Raw genomic sequence first — 17699 nt, forward strand, 5'->3', positions numbered from 1 at the left:
GTGACGGAACAAGGGATACAGTCTTCGTCAATATCAGATGATTGTTAAGCTATTTCTACTTATTGTTGTAACAAACGGTGAAACGAAATGATCGTATGGCATTGATTGCTAGAAGTCCCCAGCCGGTGACGTTCTGCTGCCAAGTTGCAAGTCTTTTCATGAGACGTCAAATTAGGCGAACTGCGTGTCAGTGATGATGAAATGATGATGAGAACAGCACAACACCCAGTCCCAGAGTGGAGGAAAGCTCCGATCTGGCCGGGAATCGAACCCACGCCCAGTGTATTGCGGTCAGACGCGCTGATCACTCAGCTGAGGGGGCGGACTGCAACAAATGGTAACTGTTCTTTATTTTTTGTAAGCTAGAAGTAGAAAAACCAGCAATCTTAACTTCAGGAACCCGTGTTTCTCCTGTTACAGCTTCTACGCAGTGGAATTCCATCGACTGTACTGCGATTATTCCTGAATATGCTCTTAAGACTCGATTAACTAATACACTATGTGATCATAAGTATCCGGACAGCCCATGGACATTAGGTCCATTGTGCTGCCACGTACTGACAAGTACTCCATATCAGTGACCTCAGTAGTCATTAGACACCGTGAGAGAGCAGAATGGGGTGCTCCGTGACACTCACGGACTGAGAGCGTGGTCAAGTGATTGGGTGTCCCTTGTGTCACACGTCTGTACACGAGATTTCCACACTCTTAAACATACCTAGGTCCACTGTTTCCGATGTGATAGTGAAGTGGAAACGTGAAGGGACACGTACAGCAGAAAATCGTACAAGCTGACCTCGTCTGATGACTGACAGAGACCGCCTTCATTTGAAGAGGGTCATAATGTGTAAAAGGCAGACATCTATCTAGACCATCACACAGGAACTCCAAACTGCATCAGGTTCCATTGCAAGTACTGTGAAAGTTAGGTGGGAGGTGAGAGAACTTGGATTTCATGGTCGGGCAACTGCTCATATGCCACATGTCACGCCGGTAAATGCCTAACGACGCCGCGCTTGGTGTAAGAAGAGTAAACATTGGACAATTTAAAAACGGACAAACTTTGGAGTGATGAATTACAGTGCACAATGTCGCGATCCGATGGCAGGTTGTGGGTATGGCGAATGCCCAGTGAACGTCATCTGTCAGCGTGTGTAGTACCAGTAAAATTCGGAGGCGGTGATGTTATGGTGTGGTGTGTATTTCATGGAAGGGGCTTACACACCATGTTGTTCCGCGCGGCACTATCACAGCACAGCCCTACTCTGATATTTTAAGCACCTTCTCGTTTCCGACTGTTGAAAGGCAATTCTGGGACGGCGAGTGCATTTTTCAACACGATCGAGCACCTGTTTATAATGCACGGCTTGTGGCAGAGTCGTTACACCACAATAACATCCCTGTAATGAACTGACCTCCACAGAGTCCTGACCTGAGTCCTAAAGAACACCTGTGGGATATTTTGGAACGCCGACTACGTACCAGGCCTCACCGACCGACAATGATACCTCTCCTCAGCGCAGCAATCCGTGAATAATGGGCTGCCATCCCCCAAGAAACCTTCCTGCACATAACTGAACGCACGCCTGCGAGAGTGCAAGCTGTCATCAAGGCTAAGGGTGGGTCAACACCATACTGAATTCCAGCAATATCGATGGAGGGCGCCACGAACTTGTAAGTCATTTTCAGCCAGTTAACCAGACACTTCTGATCGCAAGGTATTCATTCACAGTATACGATGCTGATTTATATGCGACCATAAGGGCTTTGGATGTGATGAGATGTAATCACGCTACCAAATTCCTCATTTACTAGGGTTCCTACAAGCTGTGCTTCACTTATAATCGGAAGAAAGACACACCCAATTAATCAACGACTACCCGTTTCATCTACAAGTGCATGGAAATGGGGTGTCATTCATCTGGGTAATATGATATGTCGTAATTGAAGGAGACGAAGTAGCAAATGAAGCGGACGAGGCTGTCTTAGTGCGAAACACAATTTTATATCGCGCAGCACCGGCACATGCAGCTATCTCATTGTAGTGACACAGTATCACATATCTGTTGGAGGAGGAGTCTCTCATTTCACCTACCTTTTGGAAACCACGTACGTTTCACTACTAATGAGCACATATTGTTTCAAAATGTAGCCACAATGGAGTGGCCGCCGTGGGCTAGTGGTGCGGACACGGTAGTGCAGCGTATTCGTTGAGCCCACAGACCGCTATCTGTAGCAAATAAACTGATTGAAGTTCTCATACATGGACTTTGAAAGATGTCATGCGACATATGCTCTGAAATGCAAATGAAAAACCAACGAAGAACCAAATGGAAAGAAAGAAAAGGGATTAGCGTCTTTGATTAGTAATCAGAACATACCGGGTCCCCGGATAAATCCGCGTTTCTGTTGAAATTCTGAATAAAAATTATCAGCAACGGCGATCGAATACCTCTCGTATAACGAGTCACTCTTGTTCTGCCAACGGCCTTGTCAAAGACGATGAAGGAGCAGACAAAATTGTGGCAACGTTCTTGCCGTTGGTGTAATCAACTGCCCTTAAAAGGTGGAAGAATTAGCAGCGATCGAAGGTGTGAGCATGAAGAAGACACTAAGAACCACCGAATTCAAAACGCGTAATGTGTATTCACATGACATGAGGATGTTATTGAGAAAGTATCATCATCATATCTCCACTGGCAAAAGATTCACTACTAATCCTCCCTTCGCATCTCCTGTGGGGGTCTGCCATAGTGAAGGCTGCCACGAGAGAAAGAATGAATAACATACGAAAGTATAATATTCTAAGAGTCAGATCTTAAAACGTTGGTCGCCTGAATACGATAGGGAAGCCAGAAAATCTGAAAAAATGCGAAGCGTATGTCTCGATATAATGTGGATGAAAGACGTGAAATAGAAACATGCCAAGAATGTCTGGTCAGGCAAGTATAGGGGTAATATGAACAGCAGCAGAACGTGGTATAACGGAAATAGGATTCGTCATGAATAGGAGGCAGCACAGAGCTACTGTGCTCAGCGATAGGTTTATTCTCATCAAACAGGTGACTACAACAATAGTTGAGGCATGCATACCAATATCGCAAGCAGAAGATGAAGAAAAAGAAAAAGTATATAGGGACTTTGAAAATGTAATAAAGTATGTAAGTAGAGATCAAAATCTGATATCCATGGGAGAATGGAAGCTATATTTGAGAAGGGAATGTGAGACGGTATGAAGGGATGATGTGGAGTCCGCATTAGAAAACAGAGAGGGGATAGATGAATTGAGTTCTGCTTTAAAATTCAGTTAGTAATTGCTGGTCAGGGTAATACCAACAGCAGCAGAAAATGGTATAACCTGAGTAGGATTCGTCACCAATAGGAAAATAGAACTGAAAGTAAGTTAATTCGGAGGGCTCAGTGACAGATTTGTTCTCATCAGAGTCGACAGAAAACCGACACCAACAACAATAGTTCAACGATACGTGCAGACATCACAAGGAGAAGATGAAGGGACGAAGAAAATTCAATATGTAATAGTAAATGATCTAAAAACCATGGGCGAATGGAACATAGTACTAAGGGAAGGGAACGAAGAAAACGTTACCCGATAAAATGGTCTTATTTGTAGGAATCAAATACGAAAGGTACTAACTGGATATTGTATACATCCCAGTAGCAGCGAATAAATAATTTAAAAGTCACGAGTGGACGAGCTATGCTCGAAAATGGCCTTGACATACGGAAAGATTCCAGCGGGCTAACATCATGGTCACACAGAGATTCCGAATCAGTATTGGATTGTAAAACGTATCCAGGAGCACATACGAACTCCGATCGTAATTTAGTAAAGAAGAAGAGTAAAGTAAAGTTTAAGAGAATCGTCTGCAGGAACCAAGGTGTGAAGCAGAGGAATAGTGAAGTACAGAGGAGTGATAGATGTGTCTGTAGTTCTCTGAGGCTATAGAAACTGCGATAATGAATATCACAGTAGGTAGTTTAGTTGAAGAGGAATTGACATCTGTGAAAGGGCAATCACAGAAGTTCTACAGTCAAACATAGGCGTAAGAAATGTAACTGTGAAGAAACAGCTGGCAACAGAAGAAATACTTCAGCTGATCGACGAAAGAAGGAAGTATAAAAGTATCGGAGAAACTGAGGCATACAGAAATATGTCACTCAGGGATGAAATAAATAGGAACTGGAGGGAAGCCAAGGCGAAATAATCTTCGGAACAACAGATGCAGCGTAAAGAAAAGTCAAATCAAGTTTCAGTAAAATTAAAAGCAAGATCATCAATATTAAGAGTACCAGGGAAATTCCAGTGTTAAACGCAGAGGAGAAAATGGATAGGTGGAAATAGTACATTAATGGCCTTTATGATTGAGAAGACTTGTCTGCTCACGTGATTGAGGAAGAAATGGTAGTCGATATGGAAGATGTAAGAAATGCAGTATTAGAGTCACAGTTTTATAAACCGTGCAAGACTTGCTGTCAAATAAGGCACAAGAGATAGCTAATAATCCATTGGAATTTCTGAAATCATTGGTAAAAGAAGCAACTAAGTGATTTTTTTTGAAAGGCGTGTAGAATCTTTGAGTCTAGAGGCAAACCACTAAACTTTCGCGAAAATATCATCCACACAAACCCCACGATAGCAAGGGCAGATAACGGCGAGAACTATCGTACAATCAGCTTAACAGTTCTGCATCGAAGATGCTGACAAGAATAATATACAAAAGGATGAGAAAGAAAGTACAGAACCTGTTACATGACAATCAGTTGGGCTGTCAGAAAAGAAGAACACCACAGAGGCATCACAGACGTTACGGTTGATGATGCAAGCAAGACTTACGGAAAATCAGGATATGGGCATAGGATTTGTCAGTCTAGAAAAAGGGTTCGACGACGTTTGCCGGTTCCCGTCAGATCACCGAAGTTAAGCACTGGCGGGCTGGGTTAGCACTTGGATGGGTGAACATCTGGTCTGCCGAGCGCTGTTGGCGATCGGGGCGAGGCAAACTGAGGAGCTACTAGACTGAGAAGTAGCGGCTCTGGTCTCGTAAACTGGCATACGGCCGGGACAACATGCCCCTGCATAACCGCATCCAGTAACGTTTGTGGGCTGAGGATAATACGGCGGCCGGTCGGTACCGTTGGGCCTTCCAAGGCCTGTTCGGACGGAAAGTCTTATGTTAAATGGAGCGAGACATTCGAAATTTTGAGAAAAGTTTGAGTAAGCGATAGGGAAAGACGGACAACACGCAACATCTTCAAAAACGAGAGGGAACGATAAGAGTAGAAGAACAAGTACGAAGTGCTCGTATTAAAATGGTGTTTAATAGGGATGTAGCCACTCATCCGCAGTGTCGAGTCTATACATCGAAAAAGCAATGATGAAAATTAAAGAAAATTACATGAGTTGAATTAGAATTTAGAGTGAAAGGATGCTAGTGATAAGATTCGTTAATGACCTTGCTGTCTTCAGTGAATTTAAAGAACTGCACGACCTGCTGAATGGAATGAACAATCTAATTAATAGAGAAAAGGGATTGTGGCTAAACTGATGAAAGTCGGAAGTAATATGGTGTAGTAGAAACGAGATTAGCGGGAAACTTAACATCAATATTGGTAACCAAAAGGTAGACGAAGTCAGGGAATTCTGCTACCTTGGGAACAAAATGGCACATACCGGACGATAGAAAGAGGAGTTAAAAACAACCTAGCGCATGCCAAGTGGCCATTATTGGTCAAAATAAATCTAGTAGTGGAAACTACCTTCCTAATAAGAGGAAGAAATTTCTAACATTCTATGTCTGAAGAACAGCACTCTATGGGAGTGGATCGTGCACTCTGTGGAATCACGAAAGGAAGAGAATAATGCGTTTCAGATGTGGTGCAGTAGAATGATGTTAAAAGTTTGATTGATTAACGGGAAATAATGTTGTTGTCATAATCGGCAAGGAATGGAACACATGGAGAATACTGACCAGAAGGAGGGACAGGATCATAGAACATACGTTTAACATCAAGGAATCAATTCCATGGTTGTATAGGGAGCCGCAGGTGGCAAAATCAGTACGGAAATATAAAGACTGGGTCGTACACAGCAAATAGTTGAGCTTCTGGGGTGCAAGTCCTACTCTGAGAAGAAAAGAGTGATATAGGAGAGGAACTCCGGCAGGCCGCATCAAACCAGTCGGCGACCCAAAAGGATACCATTGTATAGCATCCGACGCATTACCAGTCCGATACAGTGGACCAGTCCGATACCACCAGTGTGGTGGTCTTTTTCTCTTCTAACATTGTTCTTCATCAAGAAAACTCACTGCCATTGGCAGAATTGTTCCGCTCCACAACACTGATGGTGATGTCACTTGTGACATCCAGATCAATAGACGGCTGGAAAACATCATTCTGTGGGATAAACAGTGACTCATATATGAACGGGACACTATTTGTTCGCCGTGGACAACGGTTTCGATGAAACATGAGATGAGCTCGTGTCATGTCGGCACCTGATCGTATCTAATTGAAGACACACATTGCGTCAAAACACTCTGATCATAAGCTGCTGTCTGTAACTTTACAGCCAAGGAATTTTCGCCTCCTTAATTCACACTCGTAAACCAGGCTTTAGCACGATCTTTAAGATGAACCCCATTAGTGTACAGAGACTGGGTGCGTGCAATGCAGCACTTCTCGTTGTTGAAGATGAGGTAGAAGAGGTGAGCATGCAGTTTGGTAGAAAATGGCGACCACAGGCGGCTGTGAACTTCATTACAGGCACATTTATTTTTGTTACGACGCTACTGGCAATGTCCCCGCCACAGAACATTATTTAGCTGGACACGTGCGAGCAGTGTGGTTCGGTATCCCCAAATGCATTAAAACTTCAACTGCATGAAACTCTCTAAGGGCTCCATAGGTGCAAAGTAATCCAACACCAGAATCCATCTAAGAGATCTCTGGACAAACTGGTTAACCTTTTCAGTCCGATAATACTCAGCAGGAAACGCGGTTCGAGAGGTGACTGTGTAGTCTCTTACTAAAGCATGTACTCTGCTGGTTGCACCTCTTTGGTTACTTAAAGCAAGTAGTCTACCACAGAGTTGTCACATGGTGTGTATCTTTCCTATACTGCCACGGGCTGTTTCCATCCTCTTTACTACTCCCAGAATCGTGGGATGATCCTACAGGTGACACTCAACTCCCAATCCACCACTCATTGACTGTGATCACTTTCTGTCACTTAAGCGATATTGAATAATGTCATCCGGATGTGTTCGCTGTGCTAGCTACGACTCGAATACTTGACGCCAAACATAAATAATAAGGTAATGAGAACGCTGTCTAAATAAATCGATTTAAACTGACGTCTGCATGCACACTTCGCTTATGTTCTCTCCCAACATCGTTTTACGGACACAGTGAAAGGTGGCTACACTGAGTCACAGCGCCAGAGATTGCGCCAAAGAGTATGATTCCGCCGCCTCCACTGGGCAGTTGTAGTTCAGAGGTTGCCGTGGGCAGTTGTAGTTCAGAGGTTGCCGTGGGCAGTGCTTGTTGAGAGGATGTCGATACCAGTACTAGTTGAGTGCATGTCGTGTGCAGTTGTTCTGTTGGGCGAAATAGCAGATGCTGTTCGATTGGGGATGTTGTAATGATCACAGTGTATTTTTCGTCAATATATATGCCGATAACAAAAATTTTTTTATTTCAAATTTCCTAAATAACAATGTCTCTTGGTCACAGGTTCAGTCAACAAAGCATCTGGCTTGTGTTCATGTATTAGACTGTAATTCTGGTTTCTATGTGCAGTTATAGTATTTCTGGTTTTTTAATTACTTCATTGTAAATGGTGTTTAAAATATCTTGTCGTATTGAGGAAGAACCGAGCCAGATACGTGTACGTTGAGTCACACTTCCACACACAGAACAGTTACATTTGTGCTTTGTTGTTTCGTAGTTTTTACAGTTGCTGGGGACTTAATTAATCAATTGTGTTAACGGAAATTTCCTTTCACTCTTTGTTGTTATTCTATGCAGTCAGATTGCGTACTAATACTACTCAGGGCCAACCGGTTACGAGACTTCGTAACCGGACATACAGCTACTAAAATTATTGCATTTTCATTTAAATAATTAAGCCCCCATGCACGTGGCGACCGCTGCTTCGGATCGTCCCTTGGAATTCTTTGATAGTGAAAATAGTAGACAGTAGTATTGTTGTAGTAATTTGTAGTTTAGTAATTGTAGTCTATATTGCATGTGTAGATTTGGTAATTGAACATTTGTAGTTGTCTTGTCATTCTTGTAATGGTATTTTTGCAGAATTAATATTGATGAGTCGTATACTGGTTTGACAATTTTGTCCAATTATGAAGATTTGAATTGTTCGTTAATCGTGTTTGTCGGGGAGCATTTCGTGTGAATGGTATTGTTGGTGATAAAGTGGTATATTTTGTGTAATTTTCGTATAGTGACGAGTTTTGTATGTTTTATATGTGATTACGCGATCGATGAAAAAGGCAGAAAATGATGGATAGTCAGAATGACGAAATTGTTAACATGGCGAACTCGCCAACACAGGAGAACAGTATGATGAAGTAGAAAGCAATTTAATAAGCCGGGAAAATAGTCCGTAACCAGTTCAAAGTTTTTCACAATCGGAAAATTTTCAGAATATGAGATTAACGATAGAAGATTCTGAAATAGTATCGAACACAGGTAGCTTTACTGCTATGACAAAGTAAGTTAGTGTTACGGGAAATGTTAGGGGCGAAAAGAATTTCGAACCAGTTAATATGGAGCAGTTGATGAGTGCAATATTAAATTTGGGAACATGGTTAGACTCACAAATAGGAACAATTAAAACTGATATGGGAACAATGGAAACATGGTTAGACTCACGAACAGGGACATGTTTCAAAAACATGAAAGATGAATTAGAAAAAGAAATTAGAGAAGAAGTACAACCGATTTTAAATGTTCACAATAATAGATTAATTTCGATAGAAATCAGACAAAAGGAACAGGATAGAGAACAGGAAGAAAGAGATCGCGCGATAGCACAAAAATTTTCAGAGTTAACTTTACAACGTGTACACGATAGGGAAGAAATATTTGAAAGAATCGATGAGTCCGTACCAAATGACAGAATAAATAACCTAACACAACAATATGAACAGTTAACTACTAAATGTGTCAATACTGAAACCCGAGTCGCGACACTTGAGGAGGACGTAAATAAACAGAAAGAACAAATAAGTGACTTATGGGAAAGAGATGAGGAGATTTCAGATAAATTTACAAGTCTTAGTTTAAATGGGGACAGAGATTCAGATGATACAGCTCCATGGCCATTTGCAGAAACCGAAGAGCACCAGAGCATAAATAAACATGTTGAAAATCAGGGAAAATTTAATGAACGCGTTAAAAGGGAATTTGAGGTGTTACGAAAGCAAGTTAAACAAATTGAAAGCGAAATCGTAGGAAAAGACAGTAGAAGAAATTTAGAATCACAGATAGCAGCGGGTTTTGAAGAAAATAATTTATTTCATTTACGAGATGAAACAAGAGAGCGCCAGGCGCGCGAACTTGATAATAATCGACATTCGGACTGGGACAGACGCGGTAGGTCTTCGTTGCCACGAGGCGAAAACTTTGACTATAAACACTTTTTAACTGTTCGGAAATTTAAGATCTTTCGCAATTCTAAAAATGACATACATCCAAGTTCATGGTTAGATCAATTTATGTACGCACTTCCACCAAATGGGCGACTAAGTCACAAAATGGAATTTATGTGCGGCTATTTAAGTCCTCAGGGGATTCGCTGGACTAAGTGAATATGTGCCGTAGTGTGCACAGGGCCCCGACCTGTAGTGGTGCTATTTCCCTTTTAGTTTTCTGCACCGCTGCCTACTGTTTTACTATTCTTTGTATCCATCAAAACAACTCTTCAACTATCAATCTATCTACAGCGTCGGTAAAGAATAACCGGATATGATTATTTTACCCAAAAGTGATTTCGGAAATTACCGTTTGGACTTACTGTATCTTCTGCAGCATTCATTCGTGGTTTAAACGAAATTTTACCTGTTTATCTTCGTGACAATATTACTTCATATGTTGACGATATTCTTATTGCTAAACGTTCTTGGAGTGAGCATAACAAAATTTTGGATTCATTATTACGTATTTTTGCAAGAGTTGGCATTACAGGGAACTTCGAAAAATCTGAATTTGGTCGTTCTCAGGCCAAATTTCTGGGTCATATTATTTCTACAGAAGGTATTCTTCCTGATCCAGAGAAACTAGACGCTATTCGTAATTATGCTGTTCCTACTACAAAACGTCATGTTCGTAGTTTCCTTGGTGTCTGTAACTTTCTTAGACGCTTTGTTAGACTGGACAATTTGGCCACACCTCGTTTATGTGAACTATCTGGAAAGAATTGTAATTGGTGTTGGGATGAGGAAGCTCAATCAGAATTTGAACAATTTCGTGATGCTTTAGTTGCTGCTCCACTTCTTTCACATCCGGATTTATCTAAAGACTTTTGTTTGGCGACGGACTCATTATACAAAGGCCTAGGTGCACACTTATTTCAAGAGATAGAAGAAAACGGCGTTGTAGTACAGAAAACTATTGCATTTGGAAGTCGTGTTCTCTCTAAATCAGAAAAGAATTATTCGATTACGGAACTAGAAGCCTTGGCTGTTGTTTGGGCTTTCACAAAATTTCGCATATTTTTGTATGGCAGACATACTAAGGTTTACACCGATCATCGAGCTCTGGAATTTCTTATGTCAACAAAATTAACAAATGGAAGATTGTCACTATGGGCGCTGTATCTACAGGAATTTGATTTTAGTATTGTTTACATACAGGGCTCTTCACATATTATTGCTGATGCTTTATCACGTGCATCTATGGGTTTGAAACAAGGTGCTGAGGAGGACTGCAAAGAAAACAATTATTGTTTGATGTATATTCAAGACGTTGCGTTTGAAAATTTTATTTCGTCTTCGCTCCAGGACATCGCTAAGGAGCAAAACAAAGATCCAATCTGGAAGGACATTAAGGAGATGTGGAGGAGAAAGGAAAGCGTAGCGATTAGACAGTATTATTTAGTTCGCCATGATATTCTTTTTAAACGAAAATCGGTCGACAACTCTGTTTGGTTAGTTCGCATTCCTGATGAGTGGGTTAATAAATTGATTTGGTATACTCATTTCAGTTATGCACACTTTGGTCCCAGAAAATGATTTCATAAATTACGAGAAAATTGCTACTTCAGTAATATGGAAAAACGTATTCAATCTGTTCTTGCCAAATGCAAATTATGTCAAAAGACTAAGCCGCCAACTGTTTCTCACAGAGCACCGTTGTTTCCTATCATTCCAGCGAAATTAAAGGAGATGGCTGCAGTCGACTTGATCATCCCAGTGGTACGTTCTACTAATGGTTTTGCGTACATTTTGGTTGTAGTGGAACTGACATCAAAATATGTGCGTTTTACACCTTTACGCAAAGCAACAGCTCGTTCAGTATCTAATGCTTTCATCAAACATTTTCTTAAAGAAGTGGGTCATGTTGATAAGGTTATACCAGATAATGGATCACAGTTTCGCTCTAAAATTTGGCTTCGTACTCTACGGCGTCGTAAGATTAAACCAATTATCATTTCACTTTTTCACCCTTAATCTAACGCTTCAGAGAGATGGATGAAGGAAATCAATAAATTGTGTCGACTTTATTGTCATCAGAATCACAGAACGTGGGATCAGTATCTTCATATTTTTCAAAGCATTCTAAATGAACTCCCTAATGATTCAACTCCTTTACCGCCTATATTGATATTAAAAAAAAACACCGACAAATCGCATTTCTGAAATCGTTCCTTTTCCGCCTACACGGAAACTGCGGCATTCTGGAGTTGTCAACCTGGCTCTACGAAATATTGCATCTGCGGCTGCTAGAAGAGAGAAATCAGCTAAACGTCCTGGTCGTTTAAAAACCTTGTCAGTTGACCAAAAGGTGTTAATTAAGTCTCACCGTTTGCCTCACAAAGGGAAAGGCTTGAGTCGCAATTTTTTTGCTTTATAACGGTCCATATAGAGTTCGCAAAATTATTCATGATAACACTATCGAAGTAGAAACTCTTTAATCTCGGCGCTCTAGGGGAATACATCATATATCGAACGTTAAAATTTTTGTGGAATGATACACGCAGAGAATAGAAAGATACCGCGCCGTTTTCTGGCGGCGGCACATACTCAAAGCAACAGTCAAGTCTGCTCGCCGCACAAGGCAGTCGTTGACCGCAAACAATTACTTCCTACGTCACCCGTACCTACAGCTGATCGAGCGCTCAGTGCGAACGCACTGACAGCCGTAAACAAACACACAGTCTAATTTCTCTGATTAAATTCAGTATAAAGCTATAGAGTTATTAACGTTCAGTTTTTTTCAGGATACAGTTGTATAAGATATTTAAGAACTTCAGGTAAATTCTGTGTGTGTCCGACGTTAAGAGGACTTGCTATCGACAAAATTTCAGGAAGAATGCAATTTCGAAGAAGAAAGTAATAAACTAAAAAGGTAACTATTAATTGAGATTATTTTTCAGGTAACATATTTCCACTTAGGTACATATTTTAGACGTAATTTGCTGCTCGCGATTACGTGATTTATACTTTGTGTTAATTGTTTTTGACAATGATTGATTAATGAACAGGGTTGTTACTTATGTGTATTATGCATCGCTTGGCTGCACTCCTTTTTCACTTATGTCACATTTTTTTTTACTATGTGCCTGCTTGCTTATTTATTTAAATTATAATTGTCACCTAATTAGTTGTGCTGATATGGTTATGTATGTAAGTTATACTTTGTGATTTATCTGCTTGCGCCTTCATGTTTACTTTTTAAGAGTACATATGAACATTTATTTGTTTATGCCGATATGATGCTAATGGCCTGTTTATTATGTAAGATATATATTTGCTGCTTTGCGTATGGATTGCGTATTTACACATGTCTGTTTTGTTGTCATAACTACTCTATAATTTGGTATATAGAAATGCTGATATACGGTGTACGAACATGGAGTCTAGGTCACACTATTGTATTAATTATAGATTGTTCGCTTGGCAGAGCCTCGTTCTAGGGATTGTGCTACATCCACTTGTTCACATTCTGTTCTCTACTGGTATCTATAATCTATCTACTCGCTATTGCATGTTTTGCTTACGCTCAGTGCTTTATATTTTAAGATAAGAAAATGAACTGCTATAATTCTACGAACGACATTGGTAGAAGAAACTTCATTGAAGTCACGTGAGCTGGAGGTTTTATGGAAGCTGTATAAATTTATGCTAATAGGAAGGAAGCTAACGACATATACCAACACTAGGTTTATACCATTGACAGATACACTGCATTCTTCGTGAGCAACTGAAATAGCAAGTAACACTTGACACAAGAAATACTCCACATGTTTGCTTCTGTTTTGGCATGATTCTTGAAGTGGTGTACACACTGTGAAATATTACGATCATTCACACTCCATACTCGTACTTACTTACTGAACGTTATTCAAACTAAAGGCTGTTAGAGGTCATGTGTGCATTTCTTTTATGTAATGATGGACAAGGTAACCAAAATGTATTTTATAATTCATAATGAGTAGAAGATTTGGGCCAGATGGATTACACAGAGGTTGTGTGTGGACATTGTGTCTTCGGATTCTATGGGATGATGAATTGAAGTTTGCACTAGGTTTTTATCTGTACTTGTTCGAGGAGACTGACTAGAGGAAAAGAGTAGTTATGGAAGTGAAATGATATTGGCGATAAGGTTTATATGTATCGATGTATTGAAGAGGGATTACTGAGGTATTGAAATTGTGTGAAGTTGATGATTACTGGAGTTTTGGTGGACAAGAGGTAAGGTAAATGATATTGATGATGAGGTTTATATGTATCGACGTAAGAGGTATTATTGAAGTATTAAGATTATGTGATGCTGATGGTTATTGGAGTTTTGGTGGATAAGAGGTAAAGTAAGTGAGGAGCATATTTTGTTTTTGTTGGTTTATATAGAACAAGGAGGATGAAGATGGCAGACTAGAACACTCAAGTGGAAGGAAGATTGTTTACACACACACTTTGTTAAATCAATAAGTAGTATATACTTTTTTTTTTTTTTTTGGAGAGAGGAAGTATTTGCATATCTTGGCACACTGACAGTTGTTCAGCAACCGTACATTTGATTTGGCTTGGAAAACATTGGTCTTGACATGATGCCGATGACGTTCACTAACTATTATTGACTGATATACACTGCTGCCACTACTACTTGATACACATGTTGAAGATCAAATTTTTGACAGAATTGCATTTACACAGTTAAAACTATTCAATTAGAAAGATGAGTGAGTGTGTTTTGTGGGTTTTCCTTCCCTAATCCCAAATAATTGGTACAGACCTACCTCCTAAATATTATTTTACTTGTTTGTTGTGGCTTGCACTGACGCCCATAAATATTATAGGTTTACTGATATTTGTGTATTTGTAATAGTTAATATGACAATTATCTGATATCATTTGTGTGTTTATTATAATTTGTATGTTTAGTGTAAGAGCATTGATAATAATTTTGTAAAAGCAATTGTGTGTGCATTCAAACTGTTGTTCGTGCCTGCACCTATCATCATTGATGGGTAACACTTGGAAATGTTTAATTTCTGCTGATAAACTCTGATGAACTGTCTGATTAGTGATAGTGAATATTATGGACTGTTACCTGCACTTGTTCAACATGATGCGTGCCACTTGGAAATGTTTAATTTCTGCTAATGAACTCTGATGAACTGTATGTAGTGATAGTGAATATTATGGACAGTTACCTGCACTTGTTCAACATGACGGGTGCCACTTGGAAATGTTTCATTTCTGCTGATAAACTCTGGTTAACTGATTGATTAGTGATAGAGAATATTATGGACTGTGTTTAATTTCTGCTGATAAACTCTGATGAACTGTTGATTAGTGATAGTGAATATAATGGACTGTTACCTACACTTGTTCAACATTGCTGGTGCCACTGATGGAAATGCTTCTACTGATATGATGTCACTTGTTGCTGTCTGCACCTGTTCCACATTACTGGGTGCCACTAAAGAACTGCTTCTACTGAGATAATGTCACTTGTTGCTGTCTGCACCTGTTCAACATTGCTGGGTGCCACTGATGGAACTGCTTCTACTGAGATGATGTCACTTGTTGGTTCAAATGGTTCAAATGGCTCTGAGCACTATGGGACAACATCTGTGGTCATCAGTCCCATAGAACTTAGAACTACTTAAACCAAACTAACCTAAGGACATCACACACATCCATGCCCGAGGCAGGATTCGAACCTGCGACCGAAGCAGTCATGTGGTTCCGGACTGAGCGCCTAGAACCGCTAGACCACCGCGGCCGTCTCACTTGTTTGTGTCTGCATCTGTTCAAAATTGCTAGGTGCCACTGATAGAACTGCTGCTACTGAGATAATGTCACTTGTTGGTGTCTGTGCCTGCTCACCATTTCTGAGAGGCCACTGTTGGAGCTGTTTAAATACTGCTGATGAAATGTTATGAGGCTGCTATTAGCACCTGTTGACCATTGCTGGGTGCTACTGTTGGAACTGTCAACTACCCTGAGGAGTGCTACTTGTTTATTGAACTATTGTAAATATTTTGTGTGCATATTTGTATAAACTGATTTTTTGTGTATTTACTGTTTATGAAATGTTATGAGACTCTTACCTACACCTATTCGTCATTGCTGGTGGCATTGATTGAATGATACTTGTGTAAACTCTTGTGTAAAATCACATGTGTCAAAGCATTTGTATTCCTTACTGTATTTTATGTATTAGGTTATTGAACGGTCAGTGCAAAGCCAAACTTTATTTAGTTATGTGATATTTACTTATTAATATTATCTTTTATTTTGTCTGTATTTTTTTGGACGAATTTGGTGGTATTTTCACCACCAATGCTGGCAAAAATACCATCAAATTCTAGCCCGTGGAGGAGGGGCATATGAAAGGTGGCTACACTGAGTCACAGCGCCAGAGATTGCGCCAAGGAGTATGATTCCGCAACCTCCACTGGGGAGTTCAAAAGTTGCTGAGGGCAGTTGTAGTTCAGAGGTTGCCGTGGGCAGTGCTTGTTGAGAGGATGTCGATAGCAGTACTAGTTGAGTGCATGTCGTGTGCAGTTGTTCTGTTGGGCGAAGTAGCAGGTGCTGTTCGATTGGGGATGTTGTAATGATCACAAGGTATTTTTCGTCAATATATATGCAGATAACAAAAATTTTTTATTTCAAATTTCCTAAATAGCAATGTCTCTTGGTCACAGGTTCAGTCAACAAAGCATCTGGCTTGTGTTTATGTATTAGACTGTAATTCTGGATTCTATGTGCAATTATAGCATTTCTGGTTTTTTAATTACTTCATTGTAAATGGTGTTTAAAATACCTTGTCGTATTGAGGAAGAACCGAGCCAGATACGTGTACGTTGAGTCACACTTCCACACACAAAACAGCTACATTTGTGCTTTGTTGTTTCGTAGTTTTTATAGTTGTTGGGGACTTAATTAATCAATTGTGTTAACGGAAATTTCCTTCCACTCTTTGTTGTTATTCGATGCAGTCAGATTGAGTACTAATACTACTCAGGGCCAACCGGTTACGAGACTTCGTAACCGGACATACAGCTACTAAAATTATTGCATTTTCATTTAAATAATTAAGCCCCCATGCAACAGTAACGCCATAATTCAGTATTCAATGTGTAGTTAGGTATAGTACAGGGTAAATGACTCATTCGTTTTCAGAGATCTGTATGTTACAGAGTATTACATGTTCAAATATGATTGATCCATGAATAGAACCGTATTAACACCTTTTATGTGCCCACCAGATGGCGTTACGAGAGTAGTGCCTAAAAATAAAGCGACAAAGGCAGAAAATAATTTTTGTGTGTTGGAATATGTGAGTGCCGATTCAGAAGGAATTATGGAAAAGAACCGCTATGTAAAAAGAGAACTGTGCGTTGGTATCGACGATTTTGGGCCAATGATTGTTGCTCTGAACAGAAAAGTACCGATCGATGAAATACGCCTGATCCAATTGCGGGGTGAGCGAGGGGACGTTTCGAACATAGTCCAAAGAAATGTCAACCTGCCGCGCAATCTACGAACTGTGATTACCGAACCAAACTATGTGGAAGATTTTGCGACAGCGGTTATATTTTAAACTGTACCATCTGCAGTTCACGTAGCAATTAAAACCGAAAGATTATGGATGGCGCATCACTGAGTTGGTGGCAGTGGTGAACATAATGTGGATCCGTTCTCTTGGCCCTGTAGGTTTCCTGACCTGACGCCTTTCGAATTTTTCCTTTGGCGGTACATTACGGACCGTTTCTCTGTACCCCCACTTACAAGAGCAGTGGAACAGTTCAGAGAACGTGTCAACGCCGCTGTGGTGACTATTGACAGGATGTTGCTACGTAAGGTATGGAACGAATATGACTAGCGATTGGACGTGTGTCATGTTATTAGAGGGGCGCTTATAGGACGTTTTTAGAGTTCAAAATGGACAGATGGCGAGTTTACACTTCTATTCCTGCATCAATC

General features: G+C 40.3%; 1 protein-coding gene across 5 annotated transcripts in view; it reads right to left on the reverse strand.

Annotated features, from left to right (window-relative positions):
* LOC126252073 (acetylcholinesterase-like) overlaps positions 1-17699 on the reverse strand; it is a 224611-nt gene that overhangs the window by 80771 nt on the left and 126141 nt on the right. The gene's annotated exons all lie outside the window — the stretch shown is intronic.

Source organism: Schistocerca nitens, chromosome 4 (genome assembly GCF_023898315.1).
Source record: "Schistocerca nitens isolate TAMUIC-IGC-003100 chromosome 4, iqSchNite1.1, whole genome shotgun sequence".
Lineage (NCBI taxonomy): Eukaryota > Metazoa > Arthropoda > Insecta > Orthoptera > Acrididae > Schistocerca > Schistocerca nitens.